Below are 12,545 nucleotides of genomic sequence, written 5' to 3'. Positions count from 1 at the left end.
AAGCAACCACTCGGTAGACAAGTGCAGCCCAAGACCCAACAGCATCCTCTTTAAGCAGGACTTTCTAGGTCTGCAAGATTTTGATACCCACACCCACCCACCCAGGCCTATGCAATCAAAATCTTTGCTTTGCCAGACCCCAAGTGATGTATCTACATCTGCACACAACCCAGTGGCAGGCTGCCCTTGCCAGGCTCCCTTGCAGCTAGGTGTGATCAGGGTGTCTAAGTTGTGGCCACAGATAGGGAGTAGGAGAGACCTGTGCAAGTTCCAGCTGTTGCTCTTAAAGGGAAGGAGGTTGCTTTTCACCCTCTCTTCCTCCTCCTCTTTTTTGCTGGCTGGATCAGAGCCTGGCACATTGAGTATGTTTAAGTCCATGGGCTCATCTGCACACACACACATGCACATACATACTTGGAGAAGTTGATGAAAATTGAATTAAAGATTTATTTTGGAGCAAACAACTGTTGGAGTCTTCTGTATTTGCATATGTGTGTAGGCATGCGTGCTTGTGTGGGCACCTCGACCATCACATTCAGAGGACAAGGAGGAAGTCCAGTGCCACAGCACCTCGGGAGAGGAGGGCACTGAACCTTTTTCTTCGTTTGCTACACGACCTATCAGATAAGTGGATCAGGAGGAGCACTCTTGGATATCATTTCAACTACCAAATACCAGCATGTCACCATTTTGCAGCCCTTTCCCCAGTCAGTGCATGGGGTCCTGGCACTGAGCTTCGAGTCTACTCACATGACCAAAAAAGAGACAAGACATTACCTGTCACCTGGAGTCTGGCAACAGGGCTGGAGTTCAAGCCTGGCTCAGCCCCTGAAGGCACAGATGCATGCTGAATGGCATCACACTCGTGTCATGGGCAAAGACTGACCAGGGGAGCCTCTGACACCTGCCCAGCCCCTGAGATGGCTCCAAGACAAGGAACGTGTGGGGTAGTTGCTGGCTGTAGGAGGTTTTTCGGGGCAGGGGTTGTGGTGGGACTGGGCAAGATTCCCATCTGAGGCAGAACAGTGCTGACCTCTGAGAGAGGAAGAGGCCTATGGCAGGGACAGGCAGCTCACCCAGCTCTGCTTCCTGACCTTGCCTTCTCAGAGTTGACTCAGCATCGCCTTCATATTGGGGTGTCAGGGCTGTAGTCCTGTGACTTGGCTGCTTTGGGAAGAACATTGAGTTGGCCATGTCCCATTGGCCAGTTGAGACCCAGAATCAGGAAGAACTCTTAGGGTCTGGATGGATCTAGAGCAACCCCATCATTCTACAGGTAGTAGCACTCATGAGTCCAGAACATTCTCTACTGAACCAAACTTCATTCCTGTCCCTCACTTCCTGTTCCACACATGTACGTTTGCTCCCAGAGTTCACCCTCGATGGTCACATTGAGTCACTGTGAGAAATGAATGTCCAAATCAGTGGCTCCTCCTGCTGCCTTCAGCCCCTTGGGCCCCAAGTCGGGCTGACGACACCAGGACACTGGCTCATGATCAGATGACTTGGTTCAAGATTTTGGTAAGATGATGTTTACTGATTACTTGCTCTGGGAAAGGAAGGCTATGACGTTCTTTGAAAAAGAATTCAAACAAGGTTAATTCTTTCACATGATGAAAAACACAAACAGGAAGTAGATACATGCAAGATGAAAGCCGAAGTCTTCACTCCAAAAGCAGCTCCAGGGCCGTTCTTTCAGCACACATTTGCATAATCCTTAAAATTACTTTTATGCAAATTGTGCATGGTCTGCAGTCTGACATTTACTTCATTTTTTTTTTTTTTTTACTTCTTCATATATTTTGGGTAAATTTCTTATTTCAGTATAGGTAGCTTTCTTTTAATGGTTGAATAATATCCAACTAAATATCTACACCATAACTTATTTAGTTAGAGCTTCATTGATTTCCATTTGGGTCCTTGGGATTTTGTGCTTCATAAACACACAGAAGCAAGCAACCTAACTTAGATGTCTTTGTAAAACTTTGGCAGCATATTCACACGGTAGGTTTCTTAGCAATGGAATCATTAGGTCAAAGTGTTTGTGCGTCTCAAATTCTGAAAAATATCGCCAAGAGACTCTCTACCTTTTCATGCTGTGTTAGGCTCCTGCAAGAAAGCTGTCCATGCTTCCCAGAATGTGTGGGAAATTCTGTAGCACTTGCAATACTTCCATGGTGAGCGAAGTGGCTTAGCTTTTCATGTGCTTATTGGTCATTTTAATTGGCTTTTGACGTCCAAAACGCTTCGTGTTGATTTTCTTCCCCTTGCATTTTCATTCCTTCCTGAACGAATCAGACTTCCTGCTCTGACTCAGACCCCTTCCCAAGGAGGAAGCCCCCAGGTATCCGTTTCTAGAGCGTGTGACTTGATCAGTCTCACCGTGTGCACCATGTGGCAGATAACCTGCAAGACAACCAGTCACTGAACTCCCACCCATTTCCGCAGTAATTTCTGACAACTGTTAGCCATGAGGAAAAAACACCTCATTGTCATTCTGCTGATTATCAGGATTTAAAATTTCCAAGTCCAGCAAGAGTTGACAAGTGAACAATTTCCTATCACTTTACACATGCAATTAACACACACCCCTCTGAGGCCCAGCTCCCCTTCCTATAAAATGGATGCTTCCTGATTTTACATTTCCTTTTAGATCCCATAGCTCATGAAGCTGTGTCTACAGACTGGGAGTCCATGGAGAGTTGGTTTCTGAACTTTTAGACCTAAGAAACAGCCAGGCTGCCTGAAAAGGCAACAGTCTGAACTTGAACATCTGCCAACAGGAACCAGAGATTCTAAAAGATTGGGACAGACATGGAAGGACACTTGCAGGCCTGCCCCCTCTGGACCCCACAGCTTCTGCTCTGTGACCATGGCCAAGCCTACCTCATTTTCTGGTTTGCCAAACCCCAAGTGATATCTGCATTGCTGTGCCTGAGCGGCTGCCTCAGATACCAGCCAGGAGCCCCAGGGACTTCAACAAGTCTCCCTGTGGGGTGGAGTTCTGAAAAAACAGAATGACTGTTTTCTGCAAAGATGTTGCTGGTGATAGCGCTGTTATTTTGAGGCTGTTGTTTGTGCGCTGTGAGATCAAGCCACAGAGTAATTATGTTGGGGTCTCTGGGGACTGGAATTTTTCAGCATGGAGCAAAAAGTGCAGGTGCCAATGGACTCCTAAGAACCCTAGAATCCTGAAATCTGCAAGGGGTTAAAGCCCACCAACCAGGATTAACCTCGATTAAGAAGAAATCCATCAGTTACCTTTGGGATATGCTTGGAAGCCAACTCCTTATTTTGAAAATTACTTAACAGAAATAGTTTTTCTGGGTGAACTGTCTTTAGTGACAGAGTTGATGAAGGTTAGGTTATCTTTATTGATAACAAGTGAAGACAGACCAATAAGATTAAAATGTCAAAAAAAAATTAAAATGTCACCAACTTCAACTGTCGATTAAATAATGGATCCAGGTAGTAACCACTAACAACCACTAACATAGAAAAAGAAAGAACTAGAAAATTTTAAATCCATGTTGGAAGAACACACCATCACTTATAAAGGAGTCTTATTAAAAAAAAAAAAAACTTGATCCTGGATTTAATTATGCCTTGAGATCTTTTTTTAATGATTTATTTATCTGAAAAGCAGAATTATGGGAGGTAAGAGGGGCAGAGACACAGAGAGTTGTCCACCGTCTGCTTTGCTTCCCAGGTGCCCACAATGGCCGGGGCTGAGTCAGACCAAAGCCTGGGGTGGGGACTCCTCCATCCAACTCTACATAACCCTGTACAATGATGCACAGGGTCCAGACACTTGGGCCTTCTTCTGCTTTCCCAGGCACGTTAGTGGAGAGCTGGGACAGAAATAGAATAGTTAGGACTCAAATCGGCACCTATGGGATGCCAGGGAAACAGGTGGTAGTTTTACACCTGCTACGCCACAATACTGGCCCAAAGCCTTGAGATTTAAGCAAAAAATTTACAGATAGTGTTGGGGAAAGAGGAACACATTAGACAATAACAAGGGGACAATCAGACTTTCAGAACCATGCCAACACATTTCCATAAGTAATGGAAGAGGGGGGCAGGCGGGGACATAAAGAGTAACACAAATCTGAGGCACAATAATTGATGAAAACGCACGGCTGTAACTGGGATCCAGACTTGAACCGTTTGCAAACAAACTTACCAGACAACTGAGGAAATGTGAGCACTGAACATTCACAAACACGAAAGCATCATTGGTAGTTACAAGGATGGAGGTGTGATGAGGGGTGCTGGTGTCCCGCGGCTGATTCTATGAGCATCAAGGACTCTTCCGAGCTACATACCGTGGTATGTAGTGATAATATGACCTGCTAGCAGCGAAATAACCTAATCCCAACCCCTCAGGAAGGGCACAGGGAGCTGGTGTGATGGTGCTTGAGGCTGTGTGATGGGACCTGGGCTTTAAGCTGCAGATTTACCATTTTTTAGAATAAAGAGTGGCTTTCCTTTTAGAAGACTAGCCAGCAGTGCCAACGGTTCTAGTCTCTGCTTCCTGAAGTGGTGCTGGGCCTCAGATGACCCCGTTGTCACCACTCTACAATGCCCAGACATTAGTCATGGTGGGCAGTTCCAGTCTCAGCTCTCAAGATGCTGATACCCCAACACCGCAAAGAACTACCACCACTTCCTAACACACAAAAGGCTCTTTGACCTAACGGACATAGCTGAAGATACGAGGGTGCCAGGAGAAGGGCATTGCCGTGATGACAACTAGGAAAACCCAGCACCCTCCTTTTTACCTTCAATCTCTGAAAGCTCACATAAGGACTGGTGTTGTGGTACAGTGAGTTAAGCTACTGAACACAATGCCAACATCTCATATGAGAGCAAGTTTGACTCCTGGCTGCTCCACTTCTGATCTAACTCCCTGCCAATGTGCTTAGGAAAGCAACAGAAGATGGCCCAAGGCCTTGGGTCTCTGTACCTGTGTGGGAGTCCAAGATGGAGTTCCAAGCTCCTGTCTTTGGGCTGTGCCTAGACTGGGATTTTATGGGGAGTGAGCCAGTGAACTGAAGATTGTTTTCTTGCCCCTAGCTCTCCCCCTCTCTCTCTGCCTTTCAAATTAACTAATCCTTTCTGACAAAAAAGCCTTGTTTTAGGAGTCTTCGCTTCAGGAGGATCAAAGGTATGTTCCAGAGAAGAACAGCACAGATAATATTTTCACAAAGTTGAATCCAACCTTGAACTTGGATGTGGCCGATAAAACACAGGGGAAACCTGCAGGATTAAGGTCTTTCTTCCACCCTTAGCCTGTGAAATGACCATTTTTTTCTATTTTCTGTTTCTATGATCAGGTTTCTTGTGGATTGTTGGGTCAAGCTTACTGACGGTAGTGATGCAACAGTAATTTTAGCCTACAAACAGACACTGTCCACCTGTCACAGTGTTGGCTTCCTGACCTCCCTCCGGCCTGCTGCAGACACACGCCTTCCGAGTGACTGTCCCCGTGAAGCTGCACAGTAAAGGAAGGGCAACATGGAATCGAATGGACATTTCCTTCTCCCTTTGTGTACATTCAATTATTGCAAGGTCTGGACAGATAATATGAAGTCGTATACAGATTCACTTTATTTTATTTAAAATGTATATTTATTTTCAGTTTTTTTGAAAAGCAGAAAGAAAAAGGAAAAAGGAGAGAGAAAGGGAGGGGAAGGGGAAGGTGGGGGCAGGAGGAAGGGAGAGCTCTTCCAGTCCTTAGTTCACTTTCCAGTTGCTCACAGCAGCCAGGACTGGGCCAGGCCGCAGCCAGGAGCCTGGGACTCAGTAGAGATCGCCCACCTGGATGGCAGGAACTCAGGGGCTTGATATGCCGCCTGCTGTTTGCTAAGGTGCAGAGTGGGAAGCCAGAATCCAAGGTAGAGCCAGCTCCAGCCTTGGCACTCTGACTCCGCAGCAGGTGTCCCGAGAGGCCTGCCCCACCATCTTGTTTTAAAGGCTAAGCAGCAATGGACTCAGACTGGCAAAAGGTTACTTACATCCCCAGTTCCTTCTCATCACCAACACAACTGGTCTACAAGAGGTGGGAAGGGTGGGAACAGTGGTCAAAGATGGAGGGGTTCACACCACCTGTCTTCAGTGGGGGTCCCACACTGGACAAAATGCCTGCAGAAGACACTATTGGGCAATCGGTAAATTATAGCTCCTAGACAGTTCTGCCATGCCAAGCTCTACTTGCTGCTTTTGATTGTTCAGTGGTTTTAATGAGAGGGAATGGCAGAGGACACACAGTGACAATCGATGAGCCTGAGAACAGGACTAGAGGGTCAAGATGCTGCTGATGGGTCCCTGTCCCTCCTGTGGGAGTGCTGGCCTGTGCTCTCGGCTTAGGCCCGTGCCAGCCCCTGGACACAGCAGGCACCAGGAAGTAAAGCAGCCAGTGGGAGTGCTTTGTGTCTGTGCTTCTCAGGTAAATACATCGCAAAAGAAATTCAGCTACACAATGTTTCTTTATACTGTTCTTGCAAGTTGTCCAGACGTTTGGAATTATTTAAATCTTAACAAGTGAACCTGAGCACCAGGCCCTGCTTGCCCAGGAAACCAGTCCTTCCACATGCTGCCGGCACCCCGCGGTGGGTCGGCCCAGGACAGTGCATGTCGCTGTCCCCAGCCATGCAGAGGAGCACACTGGGCAGCCAAAGAAGTGATCCGTGTCAGGGCGGGCGGCGTCCCAGGCTGGAGTTACCAGCACTCGTAGGTCACAGGCCTCAAGACCTGCATTGGCCCATCAGAGTAACAGCCATCAGAATAAAGCGAACACTCTGCACAGTTCCATTTTATTTGCACAAGGCTTAGCAGGAGCCGTCTGGCCTAGGACAATAGGACTCTGAGGGGACGTTTTCCTGGACACTGGCTCTCCTTATTCTTTCTCTCCCTTTGCAGTAGGAGCAACAGGTGACCCGAAAGGGCAGAGGTAGGGTCTAGATTCTGGCAACTGTCACATCCCTTTGAGCTCCAGCAACAAAACGCACCCATGAAATGTGGCTTGTGGAATCTTGGGTCTCAGCCTCCTGAACTTGCTGAGCAAGCTGGGCTGAGCTGTTCGTGGGATGCTTTCAGCTGGGGAAATTCCATGTACAGGGATCTCAGCAGAACGACGCGTTTACTGCCTGCGACAGGAGTCATCCGCCTTAGATGGCAGGTGCGGCTCGTCCTCGGAGGGCATTCCTCGTTCCTTCATAAGTTCCAGTTTCAACATTCTCTTCTCCTGCAGAACACTGAACTTCATCCCCAGGAAGCAGTCCAAAGACAACCAGGCTGCGATAGCCTGATGTTAACTTACTTAAAGTTTTAAAAAATAAAATTTGTCATTGTCATAAAATCCACATAACATAAAATGAATCTCCTAATCTGTTTTTTTTAAAGTCTTTATGTATTTGAAAGACAGAGTTAGAGAGACAAAGAATGAATGAATCTTCCATACTTTGGTCACTGTTCAGTCCCCCAGTGTTCACAATAGTCAGAGCTGGGCCAGGCCAGAGCCAGGAGCTCCATCCAGGTCTCCCACACAGCTGGTGAGAGCCCAGCGCCTGGGACATCGTCTCTTCCCTCCTGCCGAGGTGCGTTAGCAGAAAGCTGGATCAACAACACAGCAGCCAGGACTCGAACCGGGCTCTCTGATCTGGGATGTGTTTACCCCCAACGGCAGCTTAGCCCACTCTGCCACAGTGCCTGTCACCCAATCGTTTTGCAGAGTGAGGCATAGTCACATTGTTCAATGACTACCACCACTGTTGGTAGAGCTGCCTGAAGACTAGAAACTTTCTATCTTCTAAACATCAGCTCTTCTCATCCTCTCCCTCCAGCCCTCTGCTGTCCCCCACTCCCCCCAGCTCCATATCCCATAAGCTAGTGACTGCCTTTTTCTGACTGGCTTATTTCTCACATTATGGTCGCATCAAGGCTCATCCATATCGTAGCAGATGGCTGAATTTCTTTCCCTTTCAGAGCTGAATAATATTCTGCTGGGCACAGATCCACAACCTGGTCACCCATTCTCATGTCCCCGGAGAGCTGGACTGCCACTACATGCTGTTGAGAATGATACCGCCACAGCTGTGGGTACACAGGGTACATTCAAGTCCCTGCTCTCAGTTCGTTGGGCTCCGCAGTGCACCGACAGAGGAAGCCCCCACATCACACTGCAGCTGTGTTCCTCATAGTTCCAGCAGTTGCCATAGTGGCTGCATCATTACATATCCCCACTAATAAGGCACAAGGAAGCTGAATTCTTCTTACCAACACTTGGTATTTTCCAGGGTTTTGATACTAACCAACCTCATGGGTCTGAGATTAAAGACCTAAGCTTAGAGTTTAGCTGTAGAAAAAAGGCTGACACAGTCCTGGAATCAATGAGAAGGTAGGGAAAGCATGATGTGACATGATCCTAGGAAGAAGTGACAAGACACCAGCGAGCCTGGAGAGAAAGCACGGATGCCAGAGGGACGAGCAAGTAGCCCCCTGCACCTGGCAGGCGGAGAGCAAATGGGCAGTCAGACTCAGGTGGTGATGTGAGGTGCACGTTGCTAGGGTTACACTGCACACTGCAGGTGCAAACCACAGGGCATGTTGGGTAATTGTTTAGACACAAAAGAGAACATCCAAGGGCTTCTCCGAGGTGGCAAATGTGGACAATGAGAGAACTGCTATGCCATGCCTGGGATAGGAGGGAAGGAGCAGGTGCTGGTGCAGGGGAACACGGTAGAGTGAAGGTGTGGCAGGAGCAGAGGTGAGGGGGAGGGAAGGCTAGTGGTTGGCTTGGCGAGCATGGATAGCATGGTTCAAGAGGCTCAGTAAGCAGGAGCCATGGCTAGAGAAAAGGGATATGCATTCAGCTGCCCACGCAGGCTCTGGCTGATATTGCCCCTTGAGCAGAGCCAAAACACTCCCCAACCTCACCTGTGACTTGGCTCAAGTGGAGCACAGGCTGGCCATGAGCAGCATGCAGGGCCCTGGCCACGAGCAGCACGCAGGGCCCTGGCCACAAGCAGCACGCAGGGCCCTGGCCATGAGCAGCACGCAGGGCTCTGGCCATGAGCAGCACGCAGGGCTCTGGCCATGAGCAGCACGCAGGGCTCTGGCCACGAGCAGCATGCAGGGCCCTGGCCACGAGCAGCACGCAGGGCCCTGGCCTCGAGCAGCACGCAGGGCCCTGGCCATGAGCAGCACACAGGGCCCTGTCCACAGCTGCTGGGGGGCTCTCGGCTCATCTTCTGCAGGATGAATCCCCTTTTTGCACGCGGCTCCTGCTGCCTGCTGACCGGCCAACTGCACCTTCTTACCGCCCTGTATGTGCCCTGGCTGTGCAGCAATGGAGGTGAAGTCTAAGCTATTTTGATAGTTTATTTTATTTTACATTTATTTATTTGAAATGCAGAGTGGTAGACAGGGCGTGGGTAGAGAAGGAAGGAAGGAGAGACAGATTTTCCATGCATTGGTTCACCGTCCTAAATGACTGCCACAGCCAGGTCTGGGCCAGGACCAAATCAAGAGGCAGAAATTCTATCCACGTCTCCCACCTTGGCAGCAGGGACCCAAACACTTGGGCCATCCTGTGGAATGCTGGCGTAACAAGCAGCACCTTCCCCAAATCTAAGACATTCTGAAGTATACTTTCAAAGGCATACACATTCCGTCTACTGAGCATGAATCAGCTGACCCCCTGCAGGACCCTGCCCGGTGATAAAACCAAAGCGTTTCCATCACTGCATGCAGGAAAAGACCATGATGCTCAAAGATGACTCAAGACTCACCACCAGGTTGTCAGTTACACAACCACCCCGATCTAGCCCACGTGACCAACACCTCCAAAGCAGTGAGGATGGTATTTGTGTGTGCGCAGCGCATGCTGATGTGTTAGGCGCTGATCCTCTAGGCCCACACTCTCATACATTCCCTGCCCGTGATGCATACTGCACGCGGCCCACGTGGCTGCAAACCCAGCACGTGGTTTCCCTCACATGTCTTTCACAGAAGTTAGTGCCACGGAAAGCCTCGGTACGTGTGGTCCCATAACTACTGAGGAAACGGGGTGCTGGCCCCAGATTTGCAAATAATGGCAACATTTCACAAGTGGTCTCGTTCTGCACCAGGTGGGAGCCCTAAGTTGGTCACTTACTGGGCCATCCACCCCCACGAGCTCTCACCTGCTACAGGGAGCTTGATTCGAAGCAAAGCACCTGGAACTTAAACCAGGCACCTTGATCCAGGATGTGCTGTTCCAAGCAGCGACGGAGCTGCTGTGCCAAACGCCCACTGCCCCGTCGATATTCCCTAAGACAAAGCTGGAACGGCCCCGGTTGAGAATGCCTACGTTATAAAGGCCGGACACATGTCACATTTAAGAGCGTTCTTAGTCTTTCGTTCTTCTCTCCTCTCATTTCCTCTTTTCTATTTCTTTTCTTCCTTTGGAAAACTGCTCCAGAATCCTTCAGAGAGTGTTCGAGAGCCCCCTGGCTAGGTGCTGTCAAGCCCAGTGAGAGGGCCAGGCCAGGCCGGAGAGGTCTTTTCTCTCACAGAGCTCACTGGCCACAAACAAGACAAATGGTCTACAGAGAACAGGGCCGCGCCGAGAATTCAAACAACGTCCTAATTGTTGGGTTGAAAGAGAGTGGTCGGTGGCCCATTTCAATAGGGTGGACAGAGGCTTCTCTGAGGAAAAGCCAGCGAAGGCAGGGCCAGGAGGAGGGCGCTGCGGGCGGGATGGACCGGGAAGTCGGAGCCAGGAGCAAGGCATTCTGGGTAGGGTGGACAGCAAAGCTGGAGCCAGCAGGAGGGCGCTGCAGGCGGGATGGACCGGGAAGTCGGAGCCAAGAACAGGGCATTCTGGGTAGGGTGGACAGCAACATGTTTTTTCCTCTTGGTCTAGGAGAGCCCCGTGCTTGTCCAGTCCCACAGCTTTTTGGTGACAACCTAGACGAGAAGCAGGCCTTCCCCTCTCTGCCTTCCCACTGGCTGTGGGTGGCTGTGTGTGCGTGCAGTTCCTTTCAATTGTCAATTTCCTTTGCTTTGTCTTTCATTTTAGCTCCTATAAGGTTCCTTTCCTTTCAATCTTTCCAGATGAACTGTTCTATCACAGTCAGCATTTCCTGTTACAGGCAAAACGCAGCTCACAGGAGTGCGCACCCAGGGACAGATGAACCATCCAGGGCATGGGCACAGGGGCAGGCAGGGGCTGCGGCCCCGCGAAGAGGAGACTCATCTTGGCCTGGGGCACGCCCCGTGGCAGCCACACAGTCAGACCCTCAGCGGGCCTGTCCACCTGTGTCCTGTTCCTCTGCAAATGTTCCAGCGGCCTTTCTGGAAATGAGAGCAGAAGCAAGTGTCTGGAGTGGAGTGGCCATCCAGCTCCTCCCCTCCCTCACAAGCTGGCTGCTGTGCTGCTGTGCTGCTGTGCTGCTGTGCTGCTGTGCTGCTGTGCTGCTGTGCTGCTGTGCTGCTAGTGCACCTGCTTTATCCCCATTCCACTCCACTGCCACGCGCACAGCTCAGAACTGAGGGAGGAGCTGGAGGAGGGCGGAGAGGGTGGGGGACTCCCTTAAGGGCACAAAGCAAGTGAATGGCCCAACCCTGCCCTGTTCGCAGGAGGTTAACAGCATGGCCTGCCTTCTTTTTTTTTTTTTTTTCTTAATGTTCATGTACTGATCTGATAGGGCACAAGGAGGAGACATCTGAGATGGGGTGGAGGAGAAAATCTTCCCACTGCTGCTGACCTTATCACCTGCCTGCAAGAGCCAGGGGAGGGCCACAGCAAAACCAGACAACCATCCGGGTCTCCCACCTGGGGGTCATTATCCCAGGATGTGTATCAATTGGTAGGATGCTGGACCGGAATCAGAGGCAGGACTCAAACTGTGGCACTTTGATATCTAAACTCTAACAGCAGCTTGACACTGCTGCGTCGCAACACGTGCCTCCATACATAGAGCTGCACGGCCTGTCGCAAGGCCGAGGCTTGGGGTCGCACAGGCCCCTGGTGGTCGGCTGCAGGACCTCTTCCTGCTCCCCCACCACGCCTCGAGCACGCCTGTGTGTGAAGGCCCTTCCGTGCCTGCATCTGCCTCCTGGCACCCATACCCAGGAGGCAGCATTCCAGGAGCGAGCGCCGGCTTCTGAAGGGCGCATTGTGGCCCTCGGCGGCTCTCACGTGGCACAAAGAGGGGGCTTGTTCCCAGGGCTTGGAGGGCACACTTGTGGCAGCCACCTGACTGTGGCAAGAACGTGGGAGAATCTGCCAGGATGAGCGCTGCCAGAGGCGCAGGGAGGTTTCCAGGGCTTTTCTCACGGCTGTTGCTGCCACCATCACTCCGTGATGAGCCAGCTCCGTGGGTTCCTGGGCCACTGGCGTCGGCCTCTCCACGGGCCCCTCCGAACCTGGGGAGACATTGTCATTGCACCTGTACCTCCCGCTGAGGGGGGAGAAGTCTGCTTTCCTGTCTGTCAGTCATCTCCCCATTCTGGATGCCCCCTCTGAGCAGGGGCCGGGATTGCCCACCTCCTGCCGA

Source organism: Ochotona curzoniae, unplaced genomic scaffold (assembly GCF_017591425.1).
Source record: "Ochotona curzoniae isolate NIBS_2020 unplaced genomic scaffold, NIBS_Ocur_1.0 contig_66, whole genome shotgun sequence".
Lineage (NCBI taxonomy): Eukaryota > Metazoa > Chordata > Mammalia > Lagomorpha > Ochotonidae > Ochotona > Ochotona curzoniae.
Note: the sequence above shows the minus strand (reverse complement) of the source record.